The sequence below is a fragment of the Chrysochloris asiatica genome, unplaced genomic scaffold, assembly GCF_000296735.1.
Source record: "Chrysochloris asiatica unplaced genomic scaffold, ChrAsi1.0 scaffold00038, whole genome shotgun sequence".
Classification (NCBI taxonomy): Eukaryota; Metazoa; Chordata; class Mammalia; order Afrosoricida; family Chrysochloridae; genus Chrysochloris; species Chrysochloris asiatica.
The window spans coordinates 843,526-849,525 of NW_006408556.1; positions in this window are offsets into that span (position 1 = coordinate 843,526).

The following is a 6,000-nucleotide window of genomic DNA, read 5'->3' on the forward strand; positions in this document are numbered from 1 at the left end:
CAGCTGGTGAGCTTGAACCACTGACCTTGCAGTTCAAATGACTTTGCAGTCTGACACATTCATACACAATGCCACATGATGGCGAAGGCAATATACAAGAGGGAAATTCGCAGAAGAATGATAAAGGTTGGGGAAGGAACACAAGAGTTAAAGTGAATATAGGTAAACACTGTTATATGCACAGCCCTGCACTAACAGTGATCTATGGGAAGATAGACAAGCTGAACAGGTATGAGAGGGAGAATAGGAGCATATCCACAAATATAAAAAGATTTAACACAGGATATTTGTACATGAGTACTTACCTTTGCTTCAATCATATCTATGAGTGTGGTGGAGCATGTTGTTGTTAAGTGCCGTTGAGTGAGTTCCAACTCATAGTGACCCTGTATAGGGTTTCCGAGGAGCAGCTGGTGGGTTTGAACTACCAACCTTGTGGTTCACAGTCAAATGCTAACCCTATAGCGTCACACCAGGACTCCGTGGTGGAACATGCAGGGTTCAAAATTATGAAAATGTTTTAGACACTACCAAACACCTTGAGGGAATGATTTCCTGAGTCTGGGGGTTCAGAACCATAGTCTCAGGGGTCCCCTTGGTCAGTTGGCATAGCATAGTCCACAAAGACTATATTCTATCTACATCCTACTTTTGTGAGTAGCAACTTGAAAAGCTCATAAGCAGCCATCTAAGGTGCAACTATTGGTCTCTCCTTGTGAGGAGGAAAGAAGAGTGATGAAAATTGAAGACACTTGGAATCAGTTAGTCCAATGGACTAATGGAACAAGTGAGCATCCGTTTCCACAACCCTTAGACCAGAAAACTAGGTGGTGCCTAGCTACCACTATTCACAGTTCTAAGAGGGATCACTTACCTTTGCTGCAGAGCAAAGATGTCAGCTTGAGGACTAGGGTGCGCCTGACCCAGGCCATTGTGTTTTCAATAGCCTCATATGGATGCGAAAGCTGGACAGTGAATAAAGAGGATCGTAGAAGAATTGATGCCTTTGAGTTGTGGTGCTGGAGGAGAATACTGAAAGTGCCATGGACTGCCAAAAGAACCAATAGATCTGTTTTGGAAGAAGTGCAGCCAGAGTGCTCCTTGGAGGCCAGGATGGCTAAGCTTCGTCTCTCCTACTTTGGACATGTAGTCCGGAAGAAACAATCATTGGAGAAGGATGTCATGCTGGGTAGGGTGGAGGGTCAGAGAAAAAGAGGAAGACCTCCAACGAGATGGATCAGCCAGGTGGCATCATTGATGGACTCGGGGGTGGCAGCGGTGGTGAGGTTGGCCCAGGATCGAGCATTGTTTCGTTCTGCTGTGCATGGGGTCGCTATGAGTCGTTTCCGACTCGATGGCACCTGACAACAACACAACAAGAGGGATCACATTATAAGGTCCTGGGCAGAGTGGAAGAAAATGTGGAACAGAACTCAAACTTTAAAAAAAAAAAAAGACTGGCTTGTTGGTCATAAAGAAACTGGATGAACACAAGACTCTGGACCTTGGCCACTCTTCAGGTCTGTAACTGCACTCACTGTTTTAGTTTGATTTTTGGCCCAACAGTATTTAGGTGTATGAGGGCAGACAGCAACACTGATAGGTTTTGCTTGCCCTGGAGTGGCCGGCCATTTTAGATCAGAAAGGCAGCGTTTGCCTAGGGGCGGAGCTCAGAGGGATTGGGAGGCAGGGTGGAATGGAGATAGGGTCCCAGTGAGGAAATGACTTACACTGCATGGAGGAGATTGCAATCATTAAAATGAAACGAAGTGTGTTATTTCTTGAATGTGGAGTTGATGATCTGTTCTGTAGACCTTTGCTCAAGTCATAAAAGAAAGTTTTTTTTAAAAAAATAGAATGCTAAACCAATGTTCTCCTATCACTCAATTCACAATAAAAACTTTAAAAAAAATAAATAAAATGTAAAGACTTGAAAATAAAATGTAAAATCAGAGCATTTCCCAAAATTAAATATGCGTCATTAGGAAAAAGTACTTTCTAACAATTCCCCACCAATAAGCTATGAAATCATACTGTTTAAGAAATATTGCTACTTTATATGATCATCAGGCCCCAGAGTACTTGTAAACACAGATAGAAGCTGTTGCAGGATGTAAAACAAAAAAGAAGCATCTCATCTAAGGTCAAATAACTAATCCAATGCTAAACGCTCAGACAAACTTTCACACTGACTCTAACCTTGTTGGTTTAGTAAATAATAACCCGAACATTAAAGAAAAGTTTTTCCTTTGTGGTTAGGTTATGAAGGTGGATACTACACATCATAGAGAATTGAACCAATACCTTATCAAAACTTACCAAGCAATTCTAGGAGAACATATGTTTTGTGCAAGGTAATTTTTAACAAATTGTTTGCCAAAATATCTACCCTATCTTTGTTTTGTAATTGGCCATGAGGCCTCCTCCATAACCTTGTAATTACATCTTTTAACCAATGTAGGACTCCTGGTGTGCTTTTGTATGGTCAGCACCAGACCAAGAGTCAGTGTCAGAACTGACTCAATGGTACTTTAACAACAACAACAAACCAATATATTCTGTTGTTGCTAAGTATAATGTAGTTGGTTCTGATTTAGAGTAACCCTATATAGGGTTCCCAAGGAGCAGCTAGTGAGTTTGAACCTCCCACCTTGGGGTTCAAAGTGACCTTGTGGTTGAAGGCTGAGTGCTTATCCTACAGCTAAGTCATGCTAAAAATAATACTCCACTGTTTTCACCGTTAATGACTTCATCACTGTAAAACAATCAGATCATTGTATTCAGTAGTTTCACTTGTGGCACTATAACTGTGTGATTTATGATCGCTCCCTTAGATGCCTGGCTTTATTGAAGTTTCCATAATTCCCCATTTGAAGGATGTTTTGGTTTCAATATATCTTTTTTAAATTTTCCCCTAAAAAAAAAAAAATAGAATGCTAACTTTACTTTTGAAAAATAAAAATGACCAGACTAAAGAATTCTAATGCTTGTTCTTTCCAATGTTTCAAAAACTTTATTGGAAGATACACTTGCTTCACACCAAGTGGAAGCCCGTGCTCGAGAGTAAGTGAAGAGCCAGTTACACCTTCCTTTTCCCCAGAGGCTAATGGAGCAGGGAAACATCAATAAACATTCATTTCTCTAATTCTTCTCCAGAGAATTTTGTGCACTGCAATTTATACCATGTAAAAATGTAATCAGAAGATTACTATTATTTTATTTGTGTTCTAAAAATATACCCACTTTCATTTGAAATGTCTCTAAGGAAACTGATACGGGCCCAGTTTTAATGTTCTTGTTAGTCAGTTCCCGCTCATGGCGACCCCATATTGGGTTTCCAAGAAGCGGCTGATGGGTTTAACTGTTGACCATTTTGCTTAGTAGTCCAATGCTTATCCTACAGTACCTAAGTCTATAAGAGCATTAAAATATATGAGAGTAAGAAAAAGAAAGGCTTACTACTAGGGTTCTAGTTCATACACGCACAGGTTTATTTCAAACAAAATGTGTTTGAACACATTTCTGCAATCAATGAATGGTTGTAGACAAGTTCCCTCAATAATATACTTGTCTTCCTCTCCTTCAAAATAAGAGTCCAATCAAAACATTGGCTTTTGAGGGGACCTGGTGGGCCAGTTAAATTCACATGGCACAAGGGCAGCTCAGAAAGTTATAATGACTTTCTTAGAAATTCCTAAGCGGTGATCTTGATAGATTTTCTCAAGAACACAGGACAACCACAGAAATTTATTAGGAAAAAAATTTTTAAGAAAATTGAACACTGCATTGGTGAGAAAAAAGACCAGGAATGCTGTGCCAAATATATTTTTTTTCTTTTTCAACACATCAATGTATCTTCTTATTCAAAGGTAGTAAGGTCTGTCTATGAGAATTGCATTGGGAAACCTAACTCCATCCTCCCTTCAACCTTGATCTTGCCCCTTCAGACTTCCTTTTGTTCCCAAAACTCAAAGAACATTTCACAAGAACACCATTTGAGTTTCTCAAGGATGCCTAAGCTGCCATTTTTACATGGTATAAATTGCAGTGCACAAAATTCTCTGGAGAAGAATTAGAGAAATGAAAATGGCTTTCAGAAGTGTATAGAACTAGATGGACTAGATGGAAGATATGCTGAGAAACAACAGCTTCACATGTTGATATTTTTTGTTTAGTCAATGTTTCTATGATCTTGTAGCAATACTTTTTATATTTACCCTTATATATATTAAACGAGACCAGTGTTTCTCAATGAATGCAGAGGAGAGTGTGTGGGAGAGTGATTTTGCCCCAGGAAACATTTGGCAATATCTTGGAGACACTGTCGGTTATCACAACTCTCAGGGAGAGTTATATAGTAGGTAGAAAATGGGGATGCTGTTAAACATACTCCACTGTACAAAACATCCCTGGCAAATGAATTATCTAGTCCAAAATATCTACAATGTCAACCTTGAAAAGCTGTGCTATAGACTACCTGCTGTTAGTATGCTGATAATATTTGATGCATTATTTCTAAATAAGCAATTGGGCTTAAGTTGCATACTTTGGATTTCTTAAAGAGGTTAAAATGCTTATTTTTAGTTGAAATGCATCTTCCTTGCACAGTATTAGTAAAATTAACAATTATATAAACAAAAGCAATTTTATTGTGTTTGGCCTCTTTTTTTTTTTTTATCATTTCAATGAAACTGTCATTGCTATAGTAAATCTAATAAATACCTATATAGGCAAAGCATATGATCTAATATGTCTGCAAAGAATCAAATTCTCAAAAGCCCATTCTTAAATTTAATTTGCTGAATTAAGTATTTGTATAAAGATACAATAGTAGCCCCCCCCCCATCCAAAAAAAAAAAAAGCTAAAGAGGATAGAGAGAAACACTGTTAACTGATGATATATGGTAGGGATAATAATCAATGTAATGAAACAAGCTATATGAATGGTTGAATGTGAAGCTGATGATGTGCCCTGTAAACTTTCACTCAATGCAAAATAAAAAAATTTAATAAAAAAAAAAAAAAAAAAGATACAATAGTAACTGGAGGTTTGTGTTTAGGCATTAACTGAATAACAAATTCTCCGTTTTAAAATCTAAGCATACATTATCCAAATTCATGTGCGAGAAAATTACATTACTATACATCATGAGTTGTTAGAATTGCTTTTCTGAAAAATGCCTCAAATGTGGAATCATCAACATGCAAAGTAGATACAATGTTTGACTTACTTAAAACTTTTAATTAACTGGTAAAAAAAATTGCTCATGAAGTTTGAAGTTCTTTATCTGTACAAACTCCATAAATGCAGTTTATCATATGCTAAAATAATACATTTTTATGAAGAAAATGAAGCAAGTGTTCTAGGAGACAAAGTTACTTGGTTTCTACTTTTGTGACGGTGAGTGAGCATCTCACTTTACTTTCTTGAACCTCTACTCTCTCCCCTCTGTGTTCAGTACGATTATTTCCAACGTTTTTCCAGCGGTATCATCACCAGGTGACAGGCAAGGACATGCAGGATCAGAAATACCAGTTTGGTTTGTGTGTGGCAAATGAAAAACTTGACCCTGGTTTTCTGATTTTTAATATAGTGCTCCTTGCTCAACCAGCCGAGTTCGCAGGAATGTTGTGATAATCTAATGAACTATATTTCAAAAAATATAAAATGCTACACAGTATAGTGAAACCAGCGAGAACCAATACTCCAAGGTCTTCCAAGTTTTCTGCCTCTGACAGGACACACTCTCACCACTTTCCTGGTGGTGTGCCGTGGAGTCAGTTCCGACTCTTAGAGACCCTGAATAGGGTTTCCTAAGCTGTAAACCTTTACGGGAGCAGAGAGCCTCCTCTTTCTCTCACGGAGCAGCTGGTAGTTTCGAACTGCTAACCTTGAGGCTCGCAGCCCAACTCGTAACCATAATGCTACCACTTTTCTAGCAATTGTTTTAGTAGAAAATATTTGCATTTTCCTCCTCTGGCAGGTTTCCATCTTTCACA